We start from the raw sequence: 17,071 nt of genomic DNA, 5'->3' as shown, positions 1-17,071 counted from the left end.
AAGTCCGATGTGAGCTTTTGAAACAGAAATTCAGACGCAAAAAATTCCTATTGGAAAATCCGTTCGTCTGTAGCAATTCCGACGTGCAAAATTCCAACGCATGCTCGGAAACAATTCGACGCATTCTCTGAAGCATTGAACTTAATTTTCTCGGCTCGTTGTAGTATTGTACGTCACCGCGTTCTTGACGGTCGAAAGTTCAGATACATTTTGTGTGATCGTGTGTATGCAAGCCAAGCTTAAGCGAAATTCCGTCGGAAAAAACATCCAAGGTTTTTCCGACGGAAAATCCAATTGTGTGTACGTGGCATTACTGTTGCATGACACAAGACTGATGGTAGCGCTCACCTTTTCTTCTTTGGACAAGTTTTTTTCCGAATGCCCAAAACAATCAGAAATGGGATTCATCATAAAAAATGACCTTACTCCAATCCCTGTACCTGTGCAGAATATCAGTCTGTCCCGGATGTTTTTCCTGGAAAGAAGTGGCTTCTTTGCTGCCCTTCTTGACACCAGGCCATCCTCCAAAAGTCTTCACCTCACTGTGTGTGCAGATGGTGGTGCCCCGATTCCACAGCTGAATCAACTGTAGGAGACGGTCCTGGCGCTTGCTGGGCTTTCTTGGGGGTCCTGAAGTCTTCTTCACAAATGCAGTGGAAATGTATTTTTTGGGAGGGACTTTACAATTACTTGCAATTCATTTGATCACTCATAACATTGTGGAGTATATGCAAATTGCTATCATAAAAACTGAGGCAGCAGACTTTGTGATAATGTATTTTTGTGTCATCCTCAAAACTTTTGGCCACGGCTGTGCATTAAGGTGAAAAACATCCGATGATTCATCCATTTACTTACATGAGCCCTCGAAAGTCCCGCGTCGTGAACACGCAGGCTACTCGACTGGGCTTTTCGGCTCTTCTTTACAACCACTTAAAGGGATGGACACCATGAGCAACAAAACTCAGGTAGGCCGTGGCATTTGAATGATGCCTAATTTATACTAAGGAGCCCGAAGTGTGCCAAGAAAATATCTCCCGCACCATTATACCACCACCAGCCTGAACCATTGATACAAGGCCAGGAAAGGGGTTGAACCGAGGTACAGTGCGGGATCCAAATCAGGTCAGGAGGAAGCCTTAGCCAGGACAGCTAGTGTAAGACATACATTATGCAATTCATACCAGCAGCGACATTGCCCTCCAGTGCACTGAGCCTCCTAGCTAGTTTTACATGAGCAGAGTATGTGCATTAATTCATTAGTGACCAGGGTGATCCACAGGGGGCAGACTACAGCCCCCAGCAGGCTGAGTAGCAGGGGAGAGTGATCCAGGAAGGAGAGAGGACACATGGCGACCTGGGAGAGAATACTCATGATCAGCTGCAGGAGAATGAGTTCTTCCACCTTGCCCATTGTGTGGAGACATCGTGGCCTAGGCAAAGTGATGACCCTCTCCGCCAGCAGGCTCCAAAGTTGGGCACAGGTCAACCGTAGCAGACACCCCATTAGCTGTATGAACACTCGGGGCACCTCCTGGTGCCACCTATACAGGCATTGCTGGATCCCTGGGTCATCAGGTCGCCAGTCTGGCATCCCTCATCTGACTGCATATCCTTCAAGAGCCCGTTCTAGGACATCTCATTCCTTTGAGCCTTGGTATCATCAGGAATGGTGAGCGGGTGGAAGCCCACCATGCGTACACACTACAAAGACACTCCATGCAGACACCTTTATTCCATCTCTTTATATTTGAGCTTCCAAAGGAAACACTGCATATGGCACTGATAGGTGGCACTGATGGGCACTGATAGGCACTGGTAGGTGACACTGATGAGCACTGGTAGGTGACACTGATGGGCAGCACTGTTAATGAGGCACTGATTGGTGACATTGATAGATGGCACTGTGGGCACTGATAGGTGGCACTGTGGGCACTGATGGGTGCCACTGTGGGCACTGGTAGGTGGCGCTGGGGGGCACTGGTAGGCGGCACTGTTGTGCACTGGTAGGTGGCACTGACAGGTGGTACACATGGGCACAGATGAGCTGGCAGCAAGTGTCCCTCTGTCATCCGCCAGTGATCAGCTTTTTTTTCTCCTCGCGCCCGGCCGACGCAGTACAGATACGCCGTTTACGTTAGGCTTTTTCCGGCATAAAGTTACCCCTGCTATATGGTGGCGTACATGCGGCGTACCAATGTTTAGTATGGACGTCGTTCCCGTGTCGAATTTTGAATATTTTACATCGTTTGCGTAAGTCGTCCGTGAAAGGGGGCTGGTCGTAATTTACGTTCACGTCGAAACCAATACGTCCTTGCGGCGTACTTTGGAGCAATGCACACTGGGATATTCCATGGACGGTGCATGCGCCGTTCGTGAAAAATGTCAATCACGTCGGGTCACAGAACATTTACATAAAACACGCCCCCCTGTTTCAAATTTGAATTAGGCGGGCTTACGCCGGCCTATTTAGCAAGTGCTTTGAGAATACAGCACTTGCCCGTCTAAGTTGCGGAGGCGTAACGTAAATCTCTGCTCCAGGGGGCCCATGCCTGAAGCTGTGTAAGTGGCCCCATAATTCCTGATGGCGGCCCTGCCGCTCGTTAAGCCCCTGTGCTGCCCACAAATCAGGCTGAAAATCATCAGCAGCACGCAGCCAGTGACAGTACTGCTTCCCTTCCCGAGTGTTATAAAATGTACAGCACCCCTGGCTTCCCTTTAGACGTGCACTTCTCCCTTCCTGCCACTGGGTGCTGCTTGTATATAAAAGTGAATTAGAATGTGATTTTATAACATCCCCAGTTTGCTCTTCCCGAGGCTGACTTCTTCATGTCCTGCTCCTCAAGGTATGTCACTGTTTGCTAATCTATATTGTAAATAGAAGTTTTCTGTAGAGTGTGCCCAAAGTCTTTATAATATTTGATGATTCACTGCAGGTCTGGTCAGTGTTTTAAAAAGTTCCTCTATTTTACACATGGCATGGCATGGGGTCACAGCACAGTCTGTCCATTCTGCTTTAGCACCATGGGACCCCATGCCATGCCATGTGTAATATAGAGGAACTCTTTAAATCACAGACCAGACCTGCAGTCCAGGCTGAGTAAGGCCTCAGAGCACATGGCATTACTGTCTGTATTTAACTGCTTGATGGGCTTATTTTGGGCCTGGCTGGTTCACATGTATGTGTTTTGGCGGCCCACATTTGCGCAGGCACAGCAGCCCATTCATTTGAATGGGCCGCCATGCCTGCATTTCCTGCAAAGAAAAGCGCATGCCTCATGTAATAGGATGCGCACACGGAACCCCTATGCCCATCAAGCACTGAAATACAGCACTGTCTGTCCATTCTGCTGTGACTTATCTGCAGTTCCTGCACTGTCAAACTTGCTGCATTTTTAGACGTTTAGGTCACGCTTTTAAAAACACAGTGCGTTTGTGTGTGCAAGAACTGCAGGTAAGTAGCATGGTGCAAAAGCAGAATGGATTTTTAAGGCAACTGTATTTTTAAAATGCTTAGTGCACTTTTTTTCTGCAGGAAACAAAGGCATGGCAGCCCATTCTAATCACAAATGAGGGCCGCCAAAACACATACATGTGAACCAGCCAGGCCCAAAATAAGCTGGAGGGGGGCCCAAAAAAAATGTTTGCCCAGGGCCCAAACCATATTAAAGACGGCCCTGTGTGTACTGTGTTTTTACTTTCTTGAATTTGGCGCCGATCTCCGCCATTTGTGCGTCGTAACGCTGCAGGGAACGGAGCTCGGCGGCACTCGGGGCACTGTGTGAATCGAGCGAGGAGACAGCTCGCTCACACAGCGGGGAGACATCGCAGGATCCAGGGGACAAGATAAGTAACTACCTGGATACTGCGATGCAATCCCGAGTCTGGCTCGGGGTTACCGCTATTAGTACTGAAATTTCACCCTGAGCCAGACTCGGGAATACTGTCAGGGAGGTTAAACTGGGAGGGAATATTGGCATTGATGAACACAGAACAGAAATGTGAATTCTTTAAAAAGACTATGTGAACATTGTAAAAATTATATTCCCATGGTCAATAAGTTTAAAAGGCTAAAAATATAACCTATGTGGCTCACGGCCAAAGTTAAAACAGCTATAAATAATAAGAAAGGAGCTTTTTTTAAAATATAAAAATGAAGGAACACTATTATCCTTTAAATGTTACAAAGAATTTAACAGAATATGTAAAAAATGTAGCCCCCCTACAATATAATGTAAAGTGGGGGACGGGGGACAGAGATAAGACAAATGAATTAAATACCTTCTTCAGCTCTGTGTATACAAAGAAGCATGGGGGAGTTCACGTCCATAATGGGGATGGGATTGACACAGCCCCAAATAACCCACAATGGCTCAAAATGTATATGGTCCACAAATATCTAGAGAGAATTAAGGTGGATAAAGTACCTGGAGCAGATGGCATACACACACAAATCCTAAAATAATTCATTTCAAAGCCATTGCTTGTGATTTTTAGGGACTCTTTCATGGCTGGAATAGTAAAACTGGATTGGCGTAAGGCCAATGTGGTGCCAATCTTTAAAAAGGAATCAAACAGCTAGATTCAGGTAGAGTTAGGTCGGCGTATTTTTTCTTTTCATTTCACTATGGACGTTTTTGACTTTCGTTCCAAACGAGTAGTTAACTTGGAAGGGGTTTTTGACTCTACCCCTATTACCCCAGGTACTGATGTAAGGGGTTTGTTTTTGCGACTTAAAAACCTATTGGTAGCTGAAATATACACCCAATGGGATGTCGCTTTCCTAGAGACTTACATTAAGGGGTCTATGGTACCACGAAGCCTCAGATGGGAAGTGTCGCCCCACCAGGGTGACATTGACCTTGTTGGTTGGTACAACTATTTTAATGAGTCAGGTATAGCTTTCTTGCGATTCCTCCTGAAAAGAAGGGTCGATAAGTTGGCTAGGTTGGATGAAGACATTAAGCTTGTTAAAGATCTTCTTACACCGTTTAAAGACGGAGATGAGTATAACACACTTTCTACCAATCTGCTCAAAACACTGGATAAGGAGGAGAAAGAACAAAAAGCCAAAAAGAAAAAGAAGTTTATGAGGGATAGTGATGACTACAAATCAGGTCTTGTATTCTTATGGCAGAAAAAACTCTCCCTTACTAACGAGGGTGATTTAACTATGGACACCACGCCACAACCTTCTAGTGGTGTGATCCCCCCTTTGTCATCCATCTCCTCAGCACCACGTGTTATTTCACACCCCTCTAGTCAGGGGGTCCCAACTCAAGTTTCCACCAACACCCGGAAAACCAAAGGTCCTCCTAAGGTACCTAATCAGAGGGGACAAGGTTCTAAAGGGTCCTATAATGGGATCAATTTAGGACGTGGGGTGGTTCATTATGATCAACCATCATCCCCACGGATGTGGACGACAATCCCAACTAACCAGAGAGTACCGCCTCCTAATATGGGCGTTCCCGGTTCTAGTTATGGGTATCAACAGGATTATGGTCAAGGGGGTTATGGGTTCAATGTACCAACACAGAACCGCTTCCGGCCCTTATCCAATTTTGATAACATGAACGGTTATACACCTGGTAGGGAGGGCTTTGGTTTTCCTAATCCAATGGGGAACCCATTCCCCTACCCTCCAGGTTACCCAGAGATGCCTGGTGCTCATCAGGTTTCCAATTATCCTGCTAACCCTCCTATTCATTCATTCAATCAGAATTGGGATTTTCGCAGGGCCCCCCCCCAATCAGGGAGGCAACATAGGACGAAGAGAGGCACCCGAGGGGGGAGGAGGGCCCAGTCGTCCAAAGCGAAAGAGAACCTAGGAATAGGCATTTTCAATCTTAGCCAACAGACACTGACCAGTTCAGAGACTAAGCTTCTGGATAAAGGACTGAAATATGCCCCACCCAGAAATCTTAGTAAGTTCCAAACATATATGGACGTACACAAATTTACCAGACGCCTAAGTATTAAGAGATATTTTCTCTCTAACCCCCTCTCTAGCCAGCAGACCATTAATGAGTTTCAACACTCATCTTTGGCTAATGCCTCATTATTCAATCCACCAGGCGCTCTGGCCCCGAGCATCAAGGTATTCAGGGATGTCGTCCTGAACGATTTGGATAAGCTTAAGATACGCAAATCCAACTTGAACAGAGACTTGACTAATGGTCTTGAATCCCTATGCCTCAACAAGTCGCTAGTAATTAGACCGGCTGATAAGGGCGGAGGCATTGTCATTCTTGATCAGAGCGACTACTTGAAAGAGATGCATCGTTTGGTCGATGATGAGGACACTTATACTCCCCTTAATAGGGACCCAGTGGTCAGTTATAAGAAAGAACTTGAAGGGCTGGTTAAGCAGGGACTCCAGGGGGGCATTCTAAACAGTAAGGAAGCATTTTTTCTGGTACCGAGTGCCCCCAGGACTCCCGTCATCTACTATTTACCTAAAATCCACAAGAGTCAGACTTGCCCCCCGGGACGGCCCATTGTGAGTGGTATTGATTCCATCACGTCCCGGGTGGGCAAGTACATTGACTTTTTCCTGCAACCACTTGTGCAGAAAATCCCCTCGTACATCAGAGACACGAAACAGGTGATTAACACACTAGCCAGTATCTCTCCCAAGCCAGGTATATGGATGGTCACAGCTGATGTGACCTCCCTCTACACCATAATTCCACATCACTTGGGACTTGAGGCCGTATTACTGTATCTGACAAGACAATCTGGTCTTGTACAGATGCAGATAGAGTTCATCATGACTCTATTAAAGTATGCGGCCACCCATAACTATTTCCTGTTTGATAACATCTTTTATAGACAGGATAGGGGTGTGGCCATGGGGGCTAAATATGCCCCCAGCTTGGCCAATCTGTTCATGGCCAAGTGGGAGGAGGATGTCATCGATTGCCAACGTCGACCGGAGATACTACTCTGGTCAAGGTATATCGATGACGTCCTCCTCCTTTGGGATGGCAGTGAATCTGATCTTCTTGAGTTTATGACCCACTTGAATCAAAACACCAGGGGCATTAAATTTAATTATGAATCTAGCCAACAGTCTATCCACTTTTTGGATCTCCAGATTACCATCGATAATGGTAGATTTGTAACATCTACCTTCTTTAAACCAACTGACCGCAACTCATACATACCTCTGGACAGTTGCCATTTGCCAGCATGGCTAAAATCTGTCCCTTTGGGCCAGTTCATGCGCCTCAAACGCAATTGTTCCAACACGTTGACGTTTGAAAAGCAGGCCTCAGTCCTTTCTAAGAGGTTTGAGGAGAAGGGGTATGATAAGTCCACTCTCTCACAGGCAATGGAGAGAGCTAGAAACACCGAGAGGCCTACACTATTGGCAGATAAGGCTAAAGGGCCTCCAACTGAGGGTTTTTCTCTACCCTTTATCACCACATTTTCCGCTTAACACTTTATCGTTAAGAAACTTATCCAGAAGCATTGGCACATTTTGACAACTGATCAGGTCTTAGCGCCATTACTTCCGGTTAGACCAAATGTGGTGTTTAGGGGTGCGTCTACTATTGGGAGCCGCATTGCTCCCAGTGTTCATGATCCCCCTAAGGCTACTAGGACATTTCTTGAGAACCTCACGGGGTATTTTAGGTGTAAACGATGCCAAGTTTGCTCTCTAAATAGTTGCCAAAATAGAAAGATTTGTTCCTTTCAATCCACAGCCACCAACAAAACTTTTGAGGTCGAACCGTTTATAACCTGTTTGACTAAGGGGGTGATATACCTCATCCAGTGTCCTTGCGGCTTGCAATACATCGGCCGCACTAAGAGAGCCTTGTCAGTTAGGCTAAACGAGCATATTGCTAAAATTAGGGCAGGATTTGATAAACACTCTGTTTCCAGACATTTCGACTTAAAACATAATAGAGATCCCTCCAATACGTTGTTTGTCGGGATTGACAAATACCGCCCGCATTGGAGGGGTAGCAACCTTGTTCGTGAAATATCTAGGCAAGAAATGGCGTGGATCCATAGGGTTAAAACCTATACGCCATTCGGGCTGAATATCGACACAGATATTAATGCCTTTATAAATAACTCCTAGATTTATTCACCTAGCTCACATTATGTCACCATGTGTCTTTTTAATCTGACATCAGTATCATATTATTTATTATGTAAATGTATATGGTTCTTTTGAACAGTGTTCCTATCATGCCCTCAAATAAGGTTATTACGGTCTGTACCCTGGATTCGTCTGCTCTTCCCATTATGTGGTTTTGCACACTTGAATATGTTCATCACTAGGGCCCATATTGAGTTAAATTACAATATGTTAGTCACCAATATGTTAGGATTAGGATTCGTTTTCCCAGCTCAATTACCATATTGGGACGCAGTCCTTTTACATACCCTATTTTTTAATTTTTAATTTATTCAGGGGTCATTGTCAATTTTTATGTTTTATAGTGTCTAGTTATGTCGTTTTATTATATTCCATTTTATCTCAATTTTTTAACAAGTATACTCTTGCCGGCTACAGCGGATGAACACAGCTACTAGGTGATGCTGTAACCATTGGTTCTCTTGCTGTATCCGATTTCTGGAGTGTTTGGCCAGCTTTTTGTCAACGGAGCTGTTTGATTGGTTGGGGCATAGCCAGCTGATCAGCTCCCTTGGTTTTCACCAAAACGAGGCTTGGCTGACATTCTCCATACAGATTGTCTGTTTTTAATTTACATTTGAGACGCGGGGCTCCTCCGCCCAGTCACGTCATCACGCCGCTGACGTGTCACGTGGTCGTGTGTGACCACGTGACGCGGAAGTGATCCCCGCGTCCTAATAAAGATGTTTTAGATTATGTATCCCGCAGCCGTTTGTTGTTACGCTGCGGGATTTTTTCCTTTTTTTATGTACACGCCGCTATATATGTATTATAGGAGCTCACTAACGCTATTACAAGCGTTTGCTGACATACGTCCCGCCGGCGCATGCGCACTAGCACTGGTTTGTCCTAGAATGAGGCTTGGGCCATCCAGTCATGCGCACGCGCGGCAGGTGACGTCAGCTCCTCCCACACTGGCGTCTTTTTAGCTAATTTAAGGGGGGTGATTCGGTGTGTTGCCTGTGCCCCAGAGGAAGCGATTTGTCGCGAAACCAGGTCGGGCGGAACGTGCTTTCACATCGGTATCACCCCCCGTTGTCTGCATATTTTCCACACCATTTGATGGGCTGTTTGGTCTGCTTCCGGCCGGAGCTTTAACTTGATAAGCCTGTCAAACACTGCTAAATTGTAAGTGTGTTTTTGTTACTAACTTTTAAATAAAGTAATTCTTTACGGATTTACACTATTGTGGCCTCCTATGTTTTCTATGTGGTATGGTCACCGTATCCCCTAACACTGGAGTGCAACCGAGATCGTTGTCCTGATTGTCCTTCAAGCCTTGACTCTGCAGAGTTTAAAATCTTCATGCTACCTGGGGTCTTCTTTTAATTAAGAGACCACCGGGAATCTGGTAAGCAGATTCAAATACTCGTATGGTGGAGGTCTCTTCTTTTTGGATTGTCACTTACCAATATGGACTTTTCTTTTCATAATCACTGGTGAAAGGACTTTTTTTGTTTCCAATAAGGATTTTTTTTCCTGATTTTTTTTCCTGATTATTTGCTGTTCATTTATATTCCACATATTATTCACGGATGATTTATTTCATTTGTTTTTGGACACATGTTTACATTTTATTATGTGTAGCGCATCTTGTTTTTTTCCGTATCAGTAGATACGCCAACCTAACTCAGAATCTGCGCCGACCTATGTTTAAGTGTATTCTCAAACAGAGATACGCTTAAACATATCTAAGATACGATGGCTTGCGCCGTCCTATCTTAGGTTGCAATTTTTAGGCTAGCCGCTAGGTGGCGCTTCCATTGCGGTCGGCGTAGAATATGTAAATCAGTACGCCTATTCACGAACGTATGCCCGGCCGCCGCAGTACATTTACGCCGTTTACGTAACGCATTAGCAGGCCTAAAGTGATTCCATCAAATAGATGGAATAGTAATGTTAAAGTATGGCCGCCGTTCCCGCTTCGAAATTAAAAAATGTTACGTAGTTTGCGTAAGTCGTCCGTGAATAGGGATTCACGTCGTTTACGTCCACGTCGAAATCAATAGGCCCGTGTGGCGGACGTAGCCGCAATGCACACTGGGAAATGTAGGCGCACGGTGCATGCGCAGTTAAAAAAAAACGTCAATCACGTCGGGTCAAGCCTCATTATCATAAAACACGCCCCCTCAGACAAATTTGAATTAGGCGCCCTTACGCCCGCCCGCTTTAGGCTACGCCGCCATAACTTAGCAGCAGTGGCGGCTGGTGGTCAAAATTTTAGGGGGGGCGCAAAACAGAACTGGCCCCCTGCACTTGCTCTCCCCCCCAAGGCAGGCTCTTGCACTACATAGTAGTTGGCAGATCTATAGGAAATTGCACAGACTGTATTGCATATAGTCTGATGAAAAAGGGGATTGGACAGCGTACGGTCAGCTTTAGGACAATACCAACTGCTTTTATATAGGAAAGAGGAGGGATAGCCACAATATACACAACCAGCAGGAAGGGGTGTGAAGGGATGGATGGACAGGTAGGGGAGTGAATAGATGGGTGGGAGAATGGGTGGGTGGATGATGAGGTGGATGGATAGGGTGGGTGGATGAAAGGGGTGGAATGGGTGGATGAATGGGGTGGGGTGGGTGGATGAATGGGGTGGGTGGAATGGATGGGATGGATGGATGAATGGGGTGGGATGGGATGGGTGGATGAATGGGGTGGGGTGGGTGGAATGGATGGGATGGATGGATGAATGGGGTGGGATGGGATGGGTGGATGAATGGGGTGGGGTGGGTGGAATGGATGGATGGGTGGGGTGAGTGGAATAGGATGGGTGGATGAATGGGGTGGAGTGGGGTGGGTGGATGAATGGGGTGGAATGGATGGGATGGGTGGGGTGGGTGGATGGATGGGATGGGTGGATGAATGGTGTGGGATGGATGGGATGGGTGGATGAATGGTGTGGGGTGGGGTGGATGAATGGGGTGGAATGGATGGGATGGGTGGATGAATTGGGTGGGGTGGGTGGATGAATGGGGTGGAATGGATGGGATGGGTGGATGAATGGTGTGGGATGGATGGATGGGATGGGTGGGGTGGGTGGAATTGATGGATGGGTGGGGTGGATGAATGGGGTGGGTGGAATGGATGGGATGGGTGGGGTGGATGAATGGGGTGGGTGGATGAATGGGATGGGTGGGTGGGTGAGATGGATGGGGTGGGGTGGGTGGAATGGATGGATGGGGTGGATGGATGGGGTGGGGTGGATGGATGGATGGATGAATGGATGGAATGGATATGATGGAGCAATGAAGGAGATATTTAATGATCAGGAGGAGAATGTAGATCTGCCTGATCCAGCACAGATCAGTGTACAGTGAAGGAAGCTTGTCTTCCCCTCCTCCTGTCTTCCCAGCACAATGTCACCATGCCATCCAGTTTGATCTGATCCCCCTGCCAAGGAGAACCTCTAATCTCTGCTCTCAGACTGGGAGCAAATTTAGCTGGATGAGAGGAGAGGAGAGGACAGCCTGAACAACTATTCTAACATTATCCACTACGTCCCAGGCTGCCCCTCCCCCTACCTGCCACACATATAACACTAGCAGCCCCATCCAGATTACTGTCCCCAGGAAATGTGCTAAAAGCTTCTCAGCCCTTCACTGCACTCCCCCCCTTCTACCCCCCAGATCCACTACACAAAGTACACAGGAAACTGCTGCACGTCCTGAGAGCACAACTCTCTGCCTAATTACCTGCCAGCAGCTTCAGTGAGCTGTCCCGACCCCTGGCCGAATTCTCTCATGTTCAGACTAGCCAGGATGAGTCACACAGAAAACCGGAAGTGATTGGTTGGTCTGATAAAAGCACCGCCCTAAGTCCTATGGACCAGCCAATCACTAACCACCAACAGGACACATCCAGCACAGAGTGGTTGTGCGAGCGCGGAGCTTTGCGCTCCATGGGCAGTATAAAAGCCAGCCGATAGATTTGCTTGCGGCTTGCCAAATCTCACGATTTCGATGACATCATGCTTCCCACAGCACCTCTGTGGCCGGCGCTCCGCCCCCCCCCCCCCCACACACACACACTTAAAGGGACATGTTATATTAAAAAAAAAAAAAATTTCATTTTTTTTTTTATTATTTTTTTTTTTCATTTTTTTTTTCTTTTGTTGATGAGTAGCTTTGGGGGGCGGCGCCCCCGCGCCCCCTATGGACGGGCCGCCACTGCTTAGCAGGCAAGTACATTGTGAATCATGTACTTGCCTCGCTAACTTACGGCGGCATAGCTTAAATGACATAAGCTACGCCGCCTTAAAGTTGCGGCCATCTCTGTGGATCTAGATAAATGTCTTTACCAAGTAACTATAGACCTGTTAGTTTAAAGCGGATGTGCCATTAAAAAAAAATATTAAAAGCCAGCAGCTACAAATACTGCAGCTGCTGACTTTTAATATTAGGACACTTACCTGTCCTGGAGTCCAGCGCCGTCAGCAGCAGAGGATGAGCGATCGCTCGTCTCTCTGCTGCTCCCCCCGCCATCCTCAGTGAGGGAACCAGGAAGTGAAGCGCTCCGGCTTCACTACCCGGTTCCCTACGGCGCATGTGCGAGTCGCGCTGCGCCCGCCGATTGGCTCACACGCTGTGTGCTGGGAGCCGAATGTTCCCAACACACAACGGGCGGGCGGGCGGGAAGTCAGAAAAACCCGTCTTTTGCCCGTAGCGTGTGGCCGGAAGTGGGTGCAAATACCTGTCTTTAGACAGGTATCTGCACCCCCTCCCCCCTGAAAGGTGTCAAATGTGACACCGGAGGGGGGGCAGGTGCCGATCAGCGTGAGTTCCACTTTAGGGTGGAGCTCCGCTTTAACTTCTATAGTTGAGAAGGTACTGGAGAGTTTAATAAAGACCATATAGATGAGTTCTTGCTGGAAAATAATATTTTAACCGTTTCCCACCCAGCCAACATACATAAACAGCCGGAGCTTCACCGTGACTGTGTTGATAAGATGTTCCACCTTGTTTTGTGTCTGCCTGACCACGAGTACTCACCATCCCACTTGCTATTAACTAAATTAATGAGACCACACATGAATTGGAGTACAAATGGCCATAGCAGCCTTTTCATTAACAAAAACAACTTATCAGCCTGTTGGTTTTATGACGGCACCCAGAATTCCAACTTGTTCCACTTGTAACACTGCGGGACCTTTTACCATACCAGGCCTCCAGTCGTGACACACCAGCTCGGAGACAACCCACACCCGCAGTGCATGGCAACCATTACCGTATTCCAGCTAACCTTAGTAACTGTAATTCACCAGAGGGGCACATACCACCGATGAGCCCCCCACACTTCCATTTTAACCGTATTTTCTTCTACCATCAAAACTAACTAACCACCGCCACACGATCAGCTGCCATGATGTCCCTTGCTCATATTGCACCTGCAAAGAGATAAAGCAAACCAACCAAACAAAACAAAACACAGGGAGGGTGGGTGGGAAACTGCCTGCTTGTCACCTGTCCCTTCTCTGCTGTCCAGGAGACCCCAGCTATCCCTTAACTAACTACCACAAACCTCTCCTCATCCTGTTGCACCAACCAATCCACCTCTCCCCCATTCTCCACCTACAATCCTTGACCCCATAGTTGCTTCCCATGCCGGCCCTCCACTATCTTTCATTTTATTTTCTCTCGCTCCGGGCCTTACTTTCTGAGTGGATGTACCCGTATATGCCTCAGAATGGGTGCCCACGCACTGGGGAGCAGGAAATGCTGCAGCCCCTGTGACTAGGGTGACCACATTTCCAAACTACCATTCAGGGACACCCTCCCTTCCCAAAAATCAGCTTGTGCTGTAACGAATCACAGCACAGTGATTGGACACAAGAGGCGGAATTTATGATTTCTCCAATCACAAGCAGGGGGCAGGGATTGTGCTCCTCCAGGCATTCCCGACCAGGACAAGTACTGTCAGTGAGTAAAGCAGTGATGTGGTGGCCTTTTTGGGGGCATCAGATTGGCCCGGGGGGGGGGGGGGGTGGCTGTGTCAGTTTCATTCCGGAACACTGTATTGTCCTGGAATGAATGTGCCCGGGACAGACCTGCAAAATGTGGGCAATCCAGGACACGTGGTCACCCTACCTGTGACAGCTCTGTGTGTATGGGATGATTTTATACAGAGAACTATCACAGATCACATAGACTGCATCCATCTCCACACAGTACACCAAGCAAAGTTTGTGAATGAACAAACAGACCAATTCATTCACTGCCTCATGCATCTGAGGCTGCATAGAAAGGCATGAGTAATTGAGCTTTGGGGTGCACGCCACCTATGGGCACCACATTATGTGAGAAAGCCCTGAGGGACATCATTATATATCATTTTCATAGGGCATATCCCTATTCTAAGATATACATTTCAGTACAGGATATAATCACGAAATCTGATTAATCCTGCTTTGAAATGTGTGAAGATTTGGCATGAGCTTTTCTATCTATTGAAAAGCAGGAATTGTTCTGGTGATAGCATAGCTTTTTAATATATCCTGCTCTGCCAAGACCCATGTTCTGCCAGGGAAAACTCAGCTCTGAATCAACATACTCAATAGAAATTGATTTATGGGATTATCTCAACACCTGCCAAGAATAGAAGGTACTATCTATTTTTTTTTTAAATGTCAAAGTTTGTGCTATACTATACATTATGTATGAAATATAAATGCAGTAGAGTCCAAAGTCAAAGCAAATGTTCTTGTAAAAATGAGCATTCCAGGAAAAACAGAAAGAAATAGGAATGGCTATCATTACAACCTATGTGCACTCAGGTGTAGAATGCATCTTTGTGACAATCACAGTTTTGCCCTTCTTTAATCCTCCCTCTCGCTGGGGAGCCTGCTGGGGGGAGATGAATGGAAGCTGATACAAATACGCAGTCTGTGTTCTTTATATCCAGAATAGCGCAAAGTATCAAATCCATTTTGGAGTTAAGAATCAGGCCTCGTACACACGACCGAGGAACTCGACGGGCGAAGCGCATCATTTTGCTCGTCGAGTTCCTTGTTAGGCTGTTGAGGAACTCGACGTGCCAATTTTCTCCATTCCCGTCGAGGAAAAAGAAGACATGCTCTCTTTTTGGCTCGACGGGATCCTGGACAGTTTCCTCATCGAAAAATGTACAAAAAACAGCAAGTTTCTTGCTGGTTTTTGCCGAGAAACTCGTTTGTGTGTACGAGGCCTCAGGCGACAGTCCCATTTTATTGCAGAGTATATAGACCCTAATAAATTCTGAAAATATAAAGAGCAACATAGCACATGGACATATTGCAGTGGATTACTTTAATGGTGTTCAAATATATATACTCAGAGCTTTTTTTCTCAGAAAATAGGTGCAGAGGTGGTGGAACTGAGTTCCCCCTGAAAAAAAGCCCTGTATATACTCCTCCAATTGTTCCTATAAACTTTGTTATCTTGTCCTCTTGCCGCTTCAGATCTATTACAATTCCCAGTCTGTATGATTCCTGGTCCCCCACTGCGCTCTGCAGCTCCTCTAACCTGCTCCTATATCAATATAGGGCACAGTAAATAGTCAGGCAAGTGTTAGAAATTGGAAACGTGAGACGGGAGATACAGGAACTATGAACTATGAACTATGAAGACTCTTATGCCGCGTACACACGATCATTTTTCGGCATGAAAAAAAATTTGTTTTTAAAAAATGTCATTTAAAATGATCGTGTGTGGGCTTCACATCATTTTTCAGGTTCTGAAAAACGGAAAAAAAAAATTCGAACATGCTGCATTTTTTAACAACGTTTTAAACAATGTCGTTTTTCGGGTTGTAAAAAATTGTCGTGTGTGGGCTAAAACGACGTTAAAAACCAGCGCATGCTCAGAAGCAAGTTATGAGACGGGAGCGCTCGTTCTGGTAAAACTACCATTCGTAATGGAGTAAGCACATTCATCACGCTGTAACAAACAGAAAAGCGCGAATCGTCTTTTACTAACATGGAATCAGCTAAAGCAGCCCCAAGGGTGGCGTCATCCGCATGGAACTTCCCCTTTATAGTGCCGTCGTACGTGTTGTACGTCACCGCGCTTTGCTAGAGCATTTTTTTAAAACGATGGTGTGTGGGCAACGTCGTTTTAATGATGAAGTTGGAAAAACTTCGTTTTTTCTACATGCCGAAAAACATTGTTTTTTTTCATGACGAAAAATGATCGTGTGCACGCGGCATTACAGAGATTGCAGCTCTTGAACAGACAGTTAAAGTGGTTCTAAAGGCAGAAGTTATTTTTTATCTTAATGCATTCTATCTAAAAGACCTTCTGTATGTAGCAGTCCCCCCCAACCCCCCTAATACTTACCTAAGCCCCATCTCTATCCAGCGATGCAGGAACAACTCGGCTGCCCGGGACTCCCCTCCTTATTGGCTGAGACAGCAGCAGTGCGCCATTGGCTTTTGTTGCTGTCAATCAAAGTCTCTGAGCCAATGAGGAGAGGGGGGGGCCTAGTCGCAGCTCCATGTCCGAATGGACACACGGAGCTGCAGCTCAGCTCGGGTGCCCCCATAGCAAACTGCTTGCTTTGGGGCACTCGTCATGAGGGAGGGGTCAAAAGGGCCGAAGAGGAGGATCCATGCTGCTCTGTGCAGAACCACTGCACAGAGCAGGTAAGTATAACATGTTTGTTAGTTTTAAGCAAAAAAAAAAAAAATTATTTACAGTGCCTTGAAAAGGTATTCACACCCCTTGAAATTTTTCTACATTTTGTTATGTTACAACCAAAAATGTAAATGTATTTTATTGCAATTTTATGTGACAGACCGACACAAAGTGGCACATAATTGTGAAGTGGAAGGAAAATGATAAAGGGTTTTCAATTTTTTTTACAAATACATTTGTAATAAGTGTGGCGTGCATATGTATTCAGCCCCCCTGACTCAATACTTTGTAGAATCACCTTTCACTG

Source organism: Rana temporaria, chromosome 2, assembly GCF_905171775.1.
Source record: "Rana temporaria chromosome 2, aRanTem1.1, whole genome shotgun sequence".
NCBI classification, from domain to species: domain Eukaryota; kingdom Metazoa; phylum Chordata; class Amphibia; order Anura; family Ranidae; genus Rana; species Rana temporaria.
This window is presented reverse-complemented; position numbering follows the sequence as displayed.